This window comes from Phascolarctos cinereus, unplaced genomic scaffold, assembly GCF_003287225.1.
Source record: "Phascolarctos cinereus isolate Bilbo 61053 unplaced genomic scaffold, phaCin_HiC Scaffold_9;HRSCAF=440, whole genome shotgun sequence".
NCBI lineage: Eukaryota > Metazoa > Chordata > Mammalia > Diprotodontia > Phascolarctidae > Phascolarctos > Phascolarctos cinereus.
In genome coordinates this window covers 95,340,588-95,357,038 of record NW_027556402.1, presented here as the reverse complement: position 1 = coordinate 95,357,038, position 16,451 = coordinate 95,340,588, and the positions used below count along the sequence as shown (strand labels likewise).

At 36.8% G+C, this 16,451-nt stretch overlaps 1 pseudogene; it reads right to left on the bottom strand.

Moving 5' to 3' along the window:
- Positions 1 to 510: 510 nt before the first annotated feature.
- Positions 511 to 1,660, bottom strand: LOC110196454 (E3 ubiquitin-protein ligase RNF13-like; annotated as a pseudogene).
- Between the last annotated feature and the right edge of the window lie 14,791 nt (positions 1,661 to 16,451).

Sequence of the window (16,451 nt, the reverse complement as noted above, 5' to 3'; positions counted from 1 at the left end):
TCTATTTCATTTGATAATATTCATGAGAAAAATACTGAATGGCTTAACCTGTCAATAATAAAGACAGTTTAGGGGAACCCACAAGTTGATACCAAAATTTCTGGGAAATTGGGCTAGGCCATGCATTGCATGGCAGCAGAAGTCATCATGGTAATAAATATACTTGTATATTGTAATCAAGTCACCCCTGCAAGCCATACTTGTAGTGGTTTTTCTTTTTTAAGCTTTTTGGCTATATTCCATTCCAAAAAGAGAATGGTGCTTGAGGTCTAGCACCTTGATAATGTTATGGTTTAGTAGTAAGAAATGTGCTTCTTGTGGATGAAAACTTGATTAAGAAAAAAATATATAATCTGAGTAAACTATAGAACACACTAAGATTCTTCTCTAGAGAAGTAACTGAAGCGGGGGATGGGCAATGAAAGGATATATTTAAATACGCAAAGAGGGATAAGCTGATCAACAATATTTTTATGTATACAAGGTATGAAGATAAAAGGAGTTGGAAGTTCAAACTGTATTTGGTATGTTGTAATCCCTGTCATCACTGGGCTGCAGTTGGACGAACCACATTCTCTTGATTCACTTCATTTTTTGCATCACTTCTATCAATATCTTCATTGTCATCGTCATCCTTGTAGTCTGAAGATTCTGTCATGTTCTGATGGGAATGAGATTCTGATAAAGCCCCAAATCATTGGGCACTAACAGAAGCTAATAGTCTAAGTAAAGGGGTGTCTTCTGAGACTTCATTCTCTTTTGTCTACCATCTGTGTTGGAGTCTGAATCTCCTTGAGAAGGAACAACTTTCTGTTTACATGCTGGGCAGGTTTTTTTTTTTTTTGGTTTTAGTTAACCAAGGATCTGCATATTTGCAGTGATATGCATGGGAATAAGTAAGGATTCTGAATTTGCCTCCATCTTCATATTTATCCAGGCAAATGGCACATATGTCATAATCATCTCCTTTCATGAATTTCCTTATAGGGAGTTTCTTCAGTTGATCTTTATGAAGTCGATTCCTTCTAGCTCTGTCTGTCCCGCACAAATTTTGTGATCATGAAAATGGCAATCAAGATGAGACATATGCCAATTATGATGAGGAATAGTATTAGGTAGAATTCTAGAGGAAGGCTAAACTCTGGAACTAAAACAGTATGGCCTCATTTTCCATATGTGAATTCATCTTTAAGTGAATTAGCTGTTGTCTCACCAATAAAGACAGAAGGAACGTCAATCTTCTTTAAAATACCAATGTTCTTGGATACCATGCTAATTAGGTCATCAGAATCAACGTTGTGTACTATGGCTGCTTTCTATCCCACTTTCTATGCATGGAAAACTGTAATGTCAAAATTACAGTCAAGTCTTCTAATTAATACAATGAAGGCACTGGAGGAGTTGTCTTTCAGTGGTAGAGGTGCTATGGGTTCATAGGCATTGATTTTGAGTTTATCAGAAATCCATTTAAACCTTCGGTTGGAAGTCTCTAACCAAATCTTGCTGGAAGGTCATCAAATGTATGTGATATATTTTCAAAATCATACTCTAAAATGTCTGACTCCACAGCTAGTAGGATAAAGAATGCAAACAGCTGGACAGTCAAAATAGTCTATATCTATGTGGCTGACAACATTAACATCCCTATGGATAACAGCATCTTAATCACCTGAGGGAGTAGGGTGGAGGATGGGGAGTGGGGTGGACCCTCCTGGTGAAGAGCAAATTCATCTGAGTCCCTCCTTCGTCATGTCAGGCAACCCTAAGAGCAATGTCCATGACCCAGGAACTTGCTTTGTGAACCCAGTGGCATGGCCTCAGACATTTATTAGTTATGTGACCCTGGGCAAGTCACTTAACTCTGCCTCAGTTTCTCATCTGTAAAATGAACTGGAGAAGAAAATGGCAAACCACTCTGGTATCTTTGCTAAAAAACACCAAATGGGGTCATAGAGAGCTGGACAGGAATGAAAATGACTAAATAATAACAACAACAACAACCACCAGAACCGCCACCAACAAGACACAACAATTTCAGATCTAAAAATTACATGGGTATATTACAAGTAGAGATCATCTTTTGTTATTAATGGTATTTAAGGTCTGATGCCAAATCATCAGCTTGGCAATCATTCCCTTACTTCTCCCATGTCCCCCAATACCCGAAATTTCTTAAGGATAGGGATTATTTTGTTTATAATCTTGTTATCCCTACCTAGTGCCTTGCATAGTGTCTTATACATAGTGGCATCAAATAAATGTTGGTTGATTTGAATTGGATTGCTGTCTCTGCCCTGTTTCTGATCTCTTATTGCATTTATAAGGGCTCCAGTTGAGCATTTAAAGCATCCTCTTGTGTTTTGCCCTAACTAGATTATAAGCTCTTAGAGAGCTGGGCCCATGTCTAATTTCTCTTTCTACTCCTTACACCAGTTAGCACAGTAGCAGGTAAGTGTCCAGCAAATATTTGTTTGACTAGTTATGGAATTGACTTTAAAGAAAAGTAATTGATTGAAATGATCATTTTCTTTTTGGTAGTACATACATAGCATATTAACTAATGACCATATTTATTTTAAGTGATCAAGGGCAAAACTTGAATAAGTTATTTGTAATGACAGTATATAAACTTTTCTTGTAGTTTGCTGAGTATCTTTGAAGTAATATAGTAATTAATATTGTATGTTATATAAGTATAATTTAGTATACTAGGTAATGGCAAGATGACCAAATGATAGACTGGTTCTATATGCAAACTTTGCAAACTCTAATCAGGAAAACATCTTCCAGAGTTCTTTCCCTTGCCCACACCCAACCCTGTGAATTGCCAAAAGCTCTAACAAGCAAAGACCTATGGTGAGATATGTATTGGTACAAATGTTATTCAGTCAAATGTCTCTTGTGATTTGTTTGTTTCTAGGGGGCCCTGTTAAGTTTTGTTTCCCTTAGTTGGGCTATTAAAAAGTATTTGTCAACTTGGGCTGTCATCACAAAACAAAATTAAAGTGACTGATTACACAGAAATATTACTATAGAGAGACATAGCTGGTTACCAAATACCCTGGACTATATTTGTGTAGGATTTTAAAGTTTTGGCACCTTGTCAATTTTATTTTATGGTCAGCAGTCATAAACTCTTGTAGAAAGAAAGGTTTCATTTTCTTTTATATGGAAAAGGCTAAATCTGAAGTGCCAAGCATCCAAATCCTGAGAGCCCTGTCTTTCTCCATGCTTTTGAACACTTATATATTTGTGTCTTGTAGTACATTAAATGTTTAAATGTACTCAGAGGTTGAAAAGCTATTTTAGAGAAATATTAGTGAATGTGGAGATGAAAGTAGAAGTGAAACTTTTTTTTAAGTCAGGCCATCCAATTCACTTTATTTTGAGCCTACAGAAGTGATTTTAATTTGTTACAGGTTCATGCTTGGGACATAAGGATCATAAGGATGGCTTTCTTTTTAGGCATGCAAAAAAGAGTGAACAAACCACTTTCTTCCTTTCTTCTCTTTTGTTTCTTTCAACACAACTTGTATTTCCGTAAAACAAAAAAAATACTCTTAACTATCATTCCCATCTTCCTTCGAAATAAGTTGTGCCATCCCTTGTTTTTGCTATGTGTTTCAAATCCTTACTCCAACACATAATAGCTTGTGTGACACTGTTCGTCACTTAACCTTTCTGTGCTTCTGTTTCTTCATCTGTTGTAAGATGTGAATAATTTCACCTTTAGTATCTACTTCACAGGGTAGTTATAAGGCTCAAATTAAATAATATGTATAAAGCTTAGAGCAATACAGAAGTATCTGTTGTTATTATTGGACTTTATCCATAAGGTATTTAATTTGTTGCCTTTATTTTCCATTTGTTAGTTGTATTTTGATTTTCCAACTATTCCTTGACATGTGACTTTTAGTGTATGTTAGATAGTGGCATTTCTGGGTTGCTCACTAGAGGACAGAACTCATGGATCTTATTTTTAACATGCGATCGTATTTTTTACAAGGTGGTCAAGAGAGCCAAGAGATCAGGATTTCCCCCCCCTCCATACTCTGAGTATTTTCAGAGTGTTGAATATATTACCAATTTAAGGAAAAGATTCCTTACCCTTCAAACAAAAATGAATAGCAGATATCCTTTATAAATGAGTTCAAGTTTGGAAGGGATGAGATAAAATTTGTTCCAGGGAGTCATGCTATCTTGGGAAGGGAGATTCCTATTAAACTACTTCCTCTTCTTGTCTTGGAAGCAGCAAACATGCACCTTGGTCAATTCTATTTAGATCTGTTACAGAACTTTTAAGAAAGCCAGCTTGGGTGTTAGGGTAAGGCATTCCACAACAAAAATTATTACTGAAACATATTTCATAAAAAGAATGATTATAATTTGTTCACTTTTTTTCTTTCTTCATTTTCTCTTTGCAGCAAATTACTTGTGGCTGAAACATGACTAGTTAATTTAATAATGTAATGGCATACATATATACATAGTTATATATGAATATATTTATATATAAATATTATATCATATTTCATATGTGGAAATATAATTAAATATCTATATGATTATAGATGTGCATGTAACTAAACACATGGAAATATACAAAGTTTGAAACAATGTTGTAAGGTAGATACAGAAAAATAAAAATGGATCTGTAATTTCATTTATTCAGAAATTCCCTCTTATTGTAGGTTAGAGTCCATCCATACCTGGGAACCTTGTGAGATACTTCCATGTCTTGCTGAAAGTTCATCCCAGATGGGCTGCCCAATGTACCAAAATCCTTGTTTTCTCCTGACATTCTGACAATCCTAGGGGGCACTTTCTTACTCTTGCTATGTGTTTTGCACATGTTTCTGACATCTTTTTACTCCTGTTCTGCAGAATTCCTCATTGTTTATGGATTGTGGCTTGCTCACACTCACCTTTTGGCTTTTACCATCTTCAGTTTTTTCAGAAATAGTAGGGTTATAGACCTCACTACCACATTGCAATACTGGTAAAGTGTTTGTGTTAAAAATATGGGTCTTTGCTGTGATGAGAATCTTGTGGTCAGGAAATGTGCTTTGCAATTTCCCAAATGCAATCCAGCCTAGGACTCTAGACCTAGCTCTTTGTCCATCTGTGAGGTAGATGCTATCATTATTATCAGTATTGTTTTACAATTGGAGTTGATGTTTATTTGTGAGAGGAGCAAGGGAAAAGGGAAGAAGGAGGGAAAAAAGAAGAGAGAAAGGGGGAGAGATGGAGGAACACAGCATGGCAAAGTGGAGAGCAAAAAGGCCCTGAAATCAGGAAGGCTTCAGTTCAAGCCCCATCTCTGATGTGGAGTAGCAGTGTGACCATGGGCACATTACCTCTCAGTGCCTCAAGCAAATCTTGAAGACTGTAAGTTATAGAAAAGTTGATTATCTTCGTGGTTAGAAGGTTCTACTCTTGACTTTCCCAAGATGAAGTTCTAGGTATATACCCAATGTGTATGTGTGTGTATGTGTGTGTGTGTGTGTGTGTGTGTGTGTGTGTATGTGTGTGTACATATTCATCATATATTATTTTTTTCTGTTTTGTCTTTGTGTATATGGTGTGATGATGATATCCTTACTTCATTTTAAAAGACATTTTCAAAAGCCACACAATAAATAATCTCATTACTTTATAACCCCTTTTCCAGGTATATTAGGGATCTATTCCTTTAGGGCATCTTCCATATTAGTACTGACAATTCTCTTTAAGGTTTTCTATTAAATGGAAGGAAAGAAGGGAAGGAAGGAGGAAGGAAAGAAAGAAAAATGGGCAATTGAGACAAAAATCTACATAATATATATAAATGCTTATTTTTGACTGGATTATTTGTGTATTTAATCACTTTCAATTCATTCATCCAAAAACATCATTAACAGATAAAATACATCTCAGTAGTTGACATTTATATGGACTTTGAAGATTGCAAACTCCTTTGCAAATATTGCTGTTTCCAATCCTAGAACTAACCTTGTAAGATAATTAATAGAATTATTATTACCCTTATTTCAAGTTTGAAGATAATAAGTCTGAGACAGACTAATTGCCTAGCCCAAGGTCACAAAACTAGTTCAAACTCAAGTCCCTCCTTACATCCCAACCCAGCAGTCTTCCTACCATACTATGAAACTATGGCCTGGTTAAAATGAACCAAAATTACATATCCAGTCTCTATCCATGATCACTTATCATTGATGATTTCACAAAGTCTATCAATCATATGTCTGTGAGTCATAGACTCATTCCAGCTTTTAAGGATAAAAGAAATCATCAAGATATCTTGTCTTAATTGGCAAAGTATAAATTATGATTATGACAATCTATTCATGATTCTGTTGCACCATGACTGTATCTCTGGGCAGGTTACCTAACCTCCAAGTGCTCCAGGAAGCTTTCTAGGGCTTTGAATTGATCAGTAGACACTGGTCTCCTTTGCTAGAGCATCAACTAGTTATCATTGTGACTGGAAACACCACACCCCAATGATATCACAGGTCTGTTTAAAAAAATCTCATTTTACATACAAGGAAACCAAGGTCTACAGAGGTTACCTGGAATGCCCCAAGATACAAAGGTGGAAGAGGCATAGTTGGGTATCCTTTTAGAAGTTCAGTAGACCCCAAACGGGTCATTTTTAATTCAGTGCAGTTAATGTTCTTGTTAAATATGGGCATGGGCTGACTTTCTTACAATTATTTCACTTCTGTTCCCCAGAAGAACAAGATTTAAGTTGCTAGATAAACCCTAAAGAAAGTATTGCACAATGATAGTTTTTTTCCCCTTTTAATCTGGAAAAGGTTGTGGTAAAATTGCTTTATCAGTTCCACTCTGTAAAACAGGATTTAATTAACTAATTACCATCTGCAGCCCAAAAGACTCTATCAGTTTGTTTTTCAGGTGTCCCTAGGCTACAGCATATTGTGGGATAGCTCAGACTATCGTCCATAGTTAGAACAGTTTCATTTCTAAGATTACAGAGATAAACCTAACACCTTCTTTAGTCTAGTAAATTGCCCAGGTAAACAGCTATCCTTAAATACAGCTATGTGTTTCACTTGCACATTCAGTGAAAACACGACCCGAATTATTCTTTTATGCTTCATACCCTAAGGTTCCATTGGTACAGGGAACTCAAGGTGTTGAAATTCCTTCCACCAATGGGATCAACAACTTATCTGCAACTGATAATCCAACAGAGTTGCCTGGGACACTATGATATCAAGCAATCTGTATCTGAGGCAAGACTTGAACCCATATCTTGATTCTAAGCCTGGCCACCCATTGCCTCTCATCCAAAACAATCCCAACTTAACAAAAGTGTTTTATTTCTATTGCTTTAGGCTTTAATGGCTTTGGACTCAGGAGATAGGTTTGAATCCTACCTCTGAAATTGACTAGATGGTCATAACACAATAAAGGAGTCACTGCTCTGCTTTTTCATCTTTAAAATGAGATAATGTTCACTGTACTTCCTATCTCACAAGATGGTTGTGAGGAAAGTGCTTTGTAAATCTTAAGTAGCATATAAATGTTACTGTTATCGCTTTCTTAATTGTTTTCAGAGTAGCTTTTGGTATGTGTATAATATGTACTTCTGATAGATATATTCCTATATACAAACATCAATTAGTTACTTCACCAGTGTGGAAATGCCTTCCATCAACTTAGATCGAAAACCATCTTTAATTTAATGAATATATCTTAATCAGTAAATATTTATTAAGTACATACTATGTGCCAGGAACTGTGCTAATTCTGAGAGTAAAAATAATAGTAAGAAAGAAAGTCCTTGCCCTCAAGGAACTTATAATCTAATGGGGGAAGACAATACACAAAAGGAATTAGAAAAAGTGTGTGTGTGGGGGGGAGAGGTTATCTGGCATGGGTGCGTGATATTTCATGGAGTCAAAACCAAGCAGAGAAGCTGATAGAAAATGACAAGAGAGCTGGAAAATTCTGAGCCCTCTATGAAGGGAGGATTTAGAGGGAGTTGTTTTATGGAGATACCTGAGTCTTAGGGAGATTCTTAAGGTTAAGAGAAGCCAAGTGATTGGCCCAGGGTCTAGTCAAATCAGGAAGTATTTATTGAGCACCTATTATATACCTGGCACCTTGCTAAGCACTGAGGATGCAAAGAGGCAAAAATAGAAATGAAGAATCACGACAACAATAAATAGTCTTTGCTCTCGAGGAGCTCACAATCTAATGGAGGAGACAACATGGAAACAGCTATATGAAAACACACAGACACACCTTTGGAGATAATAAAAGGAGGAATGCACTAAGATTAAGGAAGACTAGGAAAGGCTTCTTATTAATGATGGAAATTTAGCTGAGACTTGAGGTAATCCAGGGAAACTAGGAAGCAGAGATGAGGAAGGAGCATTCTCCCTGGCATGGAGAGAGAATTTGAAAATTCTTGGAGTTGGAAGATGGAGTGCCTTATTCTAGGTACAGCAAGGAGGCCAGTGGCACTGGATCATAGAATATGTATAGAAGAATAAGGTGTGAGAAGACTGGAAAGGTATGAAGTTATGAAAGGTTATGAAGAGCTTTAAAAACCTAACAGAGGATTTTATATTTGATGCTAGAGGTGAAAGAGTGCCACTGGAGTTTATTTTATTTTTGTTTTTGGGAATAGACTGATCAAAATATTAGAAGTATGATACAGTAATATATCTGCTTCTTTATTAAACATGAAATATTAAGTTAATGCATTTAAAATGTAGGCCAGTTAAACTTTTTCTTTAAAGCTGTATCAGGGTAAAAGCTGTGGTTATTAGAACATTAAGTTTCAGGGTGGTCTTTGACAAGGCAACACAAGGCATGTCATGTTGGACATCCAATCAATTTTCAATTGGATTTTATTGAATAAGGGGTGACTGTGGTCAGATCTACATTTTAGGAAGATTAGTTTGGCAGCTGAAATCAATCTAGCAAGTAAGATACTAGTAACTGATTGACTGATTTTGAGATAGCCAACCAGCACTTATTAAGCTCCTACCACATGTCAGGCACTCTCCTAAGCACTTGGGGCATAAAAAAAGGCAACCTCTTCCCCCCCAAAAAACCCCCCAAAACAAAACCCAAAACAACAACACAAACCAGTCTCTGCACTCAAGGAGTCCATTCTCTATTGAAAACTGGTAAATTTTTTAAATAGCCATTGTTTTTGAGGGGCATCTGAAGATACAGTGTGCTACTTTAATGGAGTGGGAAAAGCACTGAAATAGAAAGGAGGAAACCTGAGCTATAGTGCCTGTTCTGTCACTTACTAGCTCATTGAATTTGGGGAAACCACTTAACTTTTCTATACCTCAATTTTCTCACCTGTCAACACAACTAATAATACCTAACTCCCTACCTAACTCCTAGAGTTGTTTTGAAAATTAGATGAGATAATTCATGTGAAAATGCTTTGAAAAAAATAGAAAATGCTATAAAAATACAAAGAATTAACACCATCAGACATAGTACCAGTTGTATGAGCCTTGCCTAAAAGGTTTTAAATTAATGTTAGAGAAACCTAGCAAGCCATTCTCATCTTTCTATCACTATTGTCATCATCTACCATCTATTACTATTATCATCTATCACCAAGAAACAGTTATTTAACATAGACATACATGCACAGACACATAGGGATGAATATAGAGTCAGAGACTGGAAGCAGTGTGGCACAGGGGTTAGAGAACCAGGCCTTGGCAGCACAAGGGGACAACAAATTGGGCTTAGAGATGAACAGGAGGAAGAATGCAGTCTGGAATGCCTTCGGGAAACTTCAAAGCTGCTTTACAGCCTGTGATGCCCCTGAAAGTAAAGGTCTGTACAGTCAATGCCAGCATTGTATTGCTATGGCTGTAGTGAGACACAACTGCTTTGAAAAACTGAAAGTGAACATCACAACACAAAGAGCAATGGAGAGGGATGTGGTGGGTATAAGCAGGCTACAAGAACTGAAGAGGAGATAAGAACTGAAAGAAGACTTCAGCAGAGAATAGTGTAATAAAAAAAGAAGGGCTGCTTCTATTGCAAGGTTGAGGGATGACAGGCAGAGACCTTGAGCAGTGGTTTCAAACTCAAATAGAATCAGGGGCCACTAAACCATACATAAAGATTCTTGTAGGCTGCATATCAACTTAGAAAACCAAACATGTTTCTGTATTTAAGTTAATTCCTGAACACATTAAAATCAGATAGGAATGACATTTTAATCTGTTTTGGGCCATTTAGGAGTGTTGTGGGCTGCAAGTTACCTGTGGGCCTCATGTACAACCCCCTCTGACCTAGAATGCTTTACTGCTACTCTTAAATGTTATGAGAAAATGAGGAAGGCTGCCAAAGTATTGAGTGGACCTCCGGTAGCTAATACATGGTAGGATGTGGACAAGAAACACACCCAGTGGTAGATATGATTGGGTTACAATGGGTATCATTGGGAGAAGCTTATGTATCATTTCAGTATGTGTGTATATAGATATTAGATATGTTTATAATGTTTGATGATGACAGTGATTTTCTTGGCCTCTTAAAGATAGGTCCTTAAGACCAGGGTTTTTAGTCTTTTTCTACTCACATGACCCCTTTTCAAGTTTTGGCAGCATTAGTTAGCATTGTGTGGTCTGAGAGCATGCACAGTGCAAAGTGCGCATGCTTTATGTTCAGAACCAAAGCTGCAGTGAAGTTGTGCAAAGCAGCACTGCCAGAAACACCTCAGATTCAATACATGTTTGATTTTTGATTAAGTTTTGGTCTAACTAACTGATTAACAAGTTTTACTGTTGCCAAATTTTTCTCGACCCACAGTTCAAGAAGTGCTCCACAAGAGCCAAAGTTGATTCTTGTATGTCTGATAATGATTAAAATTTGTATAAACACACACTAAACAACAACAAAAGCAGATGAGAAGGGGCAAGATTTCCTGGGACAAACTTTTAGGGAGGAAGTGATCATATTCAACAAATACATTTTTCAAATTGCATTGAAAGACAAAAAAGATAAAAAGTCTGATGAATATGGATATTCCTTTTTAGTGTAAAATTGAATTCAAAATCATTTTGGAGAATTTCATAATTACAGTTATATTTCACTTTGTAGGACATCTGTTGGATTATTGTATAGGCATATATACTTTTAAAGAGGCTATGTATATAGCATATAGAGTGTTGGACCTGGACCTAGGAACATCTGGGATTAAAGTCTATCTTGGACATTAATTACCTGGATGAAGATGGCTATGTTACTTGATATATCTGAGTCTCAGGCAACTCTCTAAGACTTAACTACTAAGTAATTGTTAAATTGTGATTTGTATTAGCTCTTCATCAGCTGCCATAGATTATTCATTTATCTCTGTACATAATGTGAATTATTTTCACAATAGAGCATCATTTGCTTGTTTGCCATGTGCTCAAGTCTATGGAATATATAGGCAAGTTAGTATGCAATGTAAATAGAATTTTCTATTCCTTAAGGGCAAAGATTCTCTCTCTCTCTTTCTCTCTCGTATTCTTACTACCTATAGTGCCGGGCAGCTATTGGATATTTAGTTATGCTTATTGCATTGGAAATTGAATTGAATTTCAAAAGTGGTTCTTTTACCTTTATTGCTCTTTTCTTTTAAATGTACAATTATCTACCCGGGGGGGAAATATGGTCATTACCATTCATTTCCAGTTGTAATTTTCTCAGCTACAATCTAACACATGAGGAGGTAAGTTGACCTACAGTTGCTCTGCTAATTTTCCTCACTGTTCCTGTCAGAAGGTGTTTCTGCTGCCATTGCTACCTACCATAGTTGCTTAGCTCAGGGCCTAGGAAGCAACTTTGCAGAAGACACTATTAAATATCATTATTCCAACTAGAAACACAGAGACATTTGCTTTATGACCCATTCCAAACTGAGCCTATCTAGGACCTTCTGACTCAGACCTGCTTTCTTCATTCCTAGGATCTATCTTTAATTTGCTAATTCATCCATTAATTGGACAAATATGTTTTTAAGTTTTGTTCTAGATACAATGGGCAATAGAAAAAAAAAATAAGGCCCCACCTTGTTTGAGAAACTCTTCCCTCTTGCTAGTTCCCATCCTAGTATTATCTCTATTGTTAAAGAGAAGATTATAGGGTAGTTAAGTTATGAGTACAGGAATGCAACCACTATTGCCAATAGCACTAGCAAGCATTAACTCTTTTATTTCTACGGGGCAGCTTGTATAAACTACATAGGCAGAATAGCCCAGGATTTTGGGTTGGTTCTGAAACTGGCAATGTATTATGATAATAGATGTGTATTTATTGATATCAGCTAGACATATTTTATAGAGCATAGGAATTCAAATCTGGAAGAACTGAATTCCAGTACAACCCTAGACACTTACTATGTGAACCTGGGCAAGTCACTTAATATCTCTGTGTCTCAGTTTCTGTCATCTATAAAATTAGAGGTTGGAATTGATCACCTTACTTTCAGCTCTACATCTGTGATCCTATGAACCTCATTTGTGACAGGGTGATATAGCTCTGAAAATTCTGGTTGCCCTAGTGGTTCCTCCCTCCCCCTTGACATGTCTTTCTTTCCATGTGCCATGCTTTCCGTGGGAAAGTATACATTACACTATATAGTAAGCTACACTAGGATCTTGGGCAAAGAATGCACCAAATAATTAGGCCATTATAACCGTGTACAAGGTCAATAACTGCATCCTTGTGAATACCTTCCCTCTTTTCTTAGATTTGCTTATGGTACCTGTTTGGGTCCTTGACACCTAGCTACATCAGCCTCTCCCCTTCTTTGCCAAGGTTGACATCTTTGGTGATTTCACATCCCTCACTGATTGGTCTTACAACTTGACCTTTCCAACTTAGGGATTTTACATTCATTCATCTCTTATGTTACTTTAAGCAAATAACACTTCTTCCTACCCTATTGAAAAAAGTGAATGAAGTAATAGGGAACAAATGCCTTTAACTTATTTCCCTATCTCAGAAGTTTTGGGTGATTTTGTCTATTCTCTCTTGTCTCTGGGGAAGAGATAAATCTATTTCATTTCAAGACTTACACTTCCATTTTTATCCTTTATCCCATCCATCCCACCCCATTTCCTTCTACGTTGTCTGAGACCTTGATCCGTATATAAATCATGTTGTTTTTATTTTGTAGCATCAATCTTTGCCTCTTTAATTGTGAACATGCTTCAATCACTCGTCTTTTTTTTTAAAGTCATGTTTGACCATGGCATCTTTCCATTTTCCTCTTATCTGTTTACATTTGATGCCTTAAATTCATTAGTAAATTTTCATTCTTTAGCCTTTTATCATCTGGGTTTTGTCACCATTCTCAAAGGAAAACAAGGGGAGGGTACAAAAGTATTGATAGTGGCTTTTTCTGTAGTGGCAAAGAATTGGAAATTGAGGGGATGCCCATCATTTGGGGAATGGCTGAACAAATTGTAGTATATGTTTTTAATGAAATACTATTTTGCTATAAGAAATTATGAGCAGGCTGATTACAGAAAAACCTGGAAAGACATATATGAACTGATGCAAAGTGGAATGAGTATAAGGAGGAGAACACTGTACACAGAAATAGCAATATTGTATGGTAATCAACTATAAATGACAGCTATACTCAGCAATAAAATGATCCAAGACAATTGCAAAGGACTCCTGATAAAAAAAAAATGCTATCCACCTCCAGAGAAAGAACTGATGGAGTCTGAATGCAGATTGAAGCATACTATTTTTTGTATGTGTATGTGTGTGTGTGTGTGTGTGTGTGTGTGTGTGTGTGTATGTGTGTGTGTGTATTTCCCTTTGAGTTTGTGTCTTCTTTTACAACATGACTAATATGGAAATAGGTTTTGCGTGATTGCATATATGTAACCTATATCAAGTTCCTTATTGTCTTTAGGGAGGGGGGAATGAGAACATTTGGAACTCAAAATAAAAGAAAAAGAATGTTAAAATTGTCTTTGTATGTAAATGGGGAAAATATTATTTTAAAAAAGAAAACAAGGTGATAGGGAAGAGAATAATCATTTATTAAGCACCTATTATTTGCTAAGCACTTTACAATTATTATCTCATTTGATCCTCACAAGAACCTGGGAGGTAGGTCTATTATTATCCCCATTTTATAGATGAGAAAACTGAGGCACAGAGAGATTAAGCATCTTGCCCAATGTTATATAGCTAGTAAGCTTCTGAGGCTGGATTTGAACTCAGATCTTCCTGACTCCAGGCCCAATTCTTTATCCACTGTGCCACCTAATTGCTTCATCTCTAGCTGTAACTAATCTCTAAAAGTTATCAGTGCCCTTCTAATCACCTAACCCACTCACTTTTTGTCTACATTCATTCTCCATGAATATTTTGCTTTCAGTTGTTTGGAGAAATATTGTTTACAACAGCAGTTACAGTAGAGTCATTTATTTGGAACTGGAAGGGACCTTAGAAATCATCTAGTCCAAACCCCTTATTTTACAGATGAAGAAACTGGGGCTCAGACAGACTGTGACATTATTTCTCAAGTAGAAAGTCTTCATTGGACTATGACTTCCTGCCATTCTCCCTCTCCCTCTCCCTATGCCTCACCTCTCCTAAACCTATTTTTTGCCTTCACTGAGACTTACAACTTCTCTACCCTTGAGCACATTCTTAGGCCATTACTTCTAATCTGACTTCATTTTCCTCCCTTTTCAACTCTGTAGTTAATCATTTCAGCATCAATGTCCTCTACTTTTAAATTCCTCTCTTCCCCCACTTTCTGACAAAGAAGTGACCCTCTTCCTTACCAAGTTCAGTTACTCTACATGAGCTCTTGATCTTGTCCCCTTTTGCCTTCTCTGGAAGATTGCAACCTCTCTGTCCTTTTCTCTGTCTCTATCACTCTCCCCTCCCCCCTCATCTGTACTGTCTGTCTCTTGCTTTCTTCTTGAGTTTAACTCAGTTCTATTCAAATAACTCACAAATCTCTATAGCCAGCCCCAGTTTCTCCCCTGAGCTTTAATCCCATACCCTCTATTTTCTATTGGACATTCAGACTCTATGTTCTATAAACATATTAAAATCAACATGTCCAAAACTGAATGCAGTCATTATCTTTTCCCCCTCAAGCCCTCCCCTATTCCAGATATCCCCATTTCTATCCAAGACACTACTGTTGTCCCTTAGTCTCCCAGGTAACATTAGGATTAAACTCAACTCCCCACTCTTCTTCACCCCACACATCCCAGTAATTGCCAAATTATGATCTTTCAACCTTCACAGTATCTCTCACTCCCTCCATTCACACAATGACCACCTTACTTCAGGCCCTCAACACCTCTTGCTTAGATGAGGGAAATATTCTATTAATGGGACTGCTTGCCTCAAATCTCTCCCAAACCCAGTCTGTCCAACACCATCCTGCCTAAGTAATTTTCCTTAAGTCTAGCTCTGACCATGTGACCCTTCTATTTAACCAGTTCCAGTAGTTCCCCCTTACCTGTAAGATAAAATATAAACCCCTCAATTTAGATTTTAAAGCCCTTTAACTTATCTTTACAGATTCATTGAACATTATTTCCCATCCTGCACTCTGCAATTCAACCAAACTGTCTTTCCTTCTTTTTCTCACCTATGATATGCCATTTTCTAACCTCATGCTTTTGCACTAACTTTCCAACCCCTGTGCCTGGAATGCACTTCCTTCTCAATATTGCCTTATAGCATCTTTCTCTCTTTTCAAGATACAACAGTGACATCATCGATGTCTAAATGAGTCCTGGTCTTCTCTCCTAAGCTACCTTGTATTTAACTCTTTCCATCCATAGCCTTTCATTTTCTCTGTTCCCTGTTTGGGTTTTCTGGGTAATAAATATTTACCTCTCCATTAAAAGTAGGTATCCAAAGGGAATTGCTCTGGAGGCTGTTTGGTTTCAAGTTCCAACAGCTTGTGAAAATAATTCACAAGAACTTTTAGCACACACAATCTGTGTTCATGTCTGGAAGATAAAGCATTCCATGGACCATAGTCATTTCAACGAGCCATACTATTTTATTTCCCAAGTGAAGAGGATTTATGCCATCTATTGTCACAACCGCTTGAGCACCCTCATCATCTTTAGGTCAAAAATACATTTTTAAAAAGAGCCAAAAGGCACATTTACAGGACATAATAGAAAGTAACAGCTGGGAAGATTCTGTTAATGTCTACTGGGTAATTAAAACGAGTTCTCAAGATAAGTACGAAAATGGAAATACATATTTATTTGAGAAATCACAGTGGTTCCCAAAGAGCTCTTCTGGGCTGTCAGGTAAATAGAAGCAGAAGTAGAGGTAGAGATGTAGTTCATGTTTGAGACAGGTTACAAAAAGGTTGATTTCTTTTTTCTGTGTCTGATTTGTTCCCTTGTTGCATTCACAGTGTTAGTTACACTTTGCTGCTG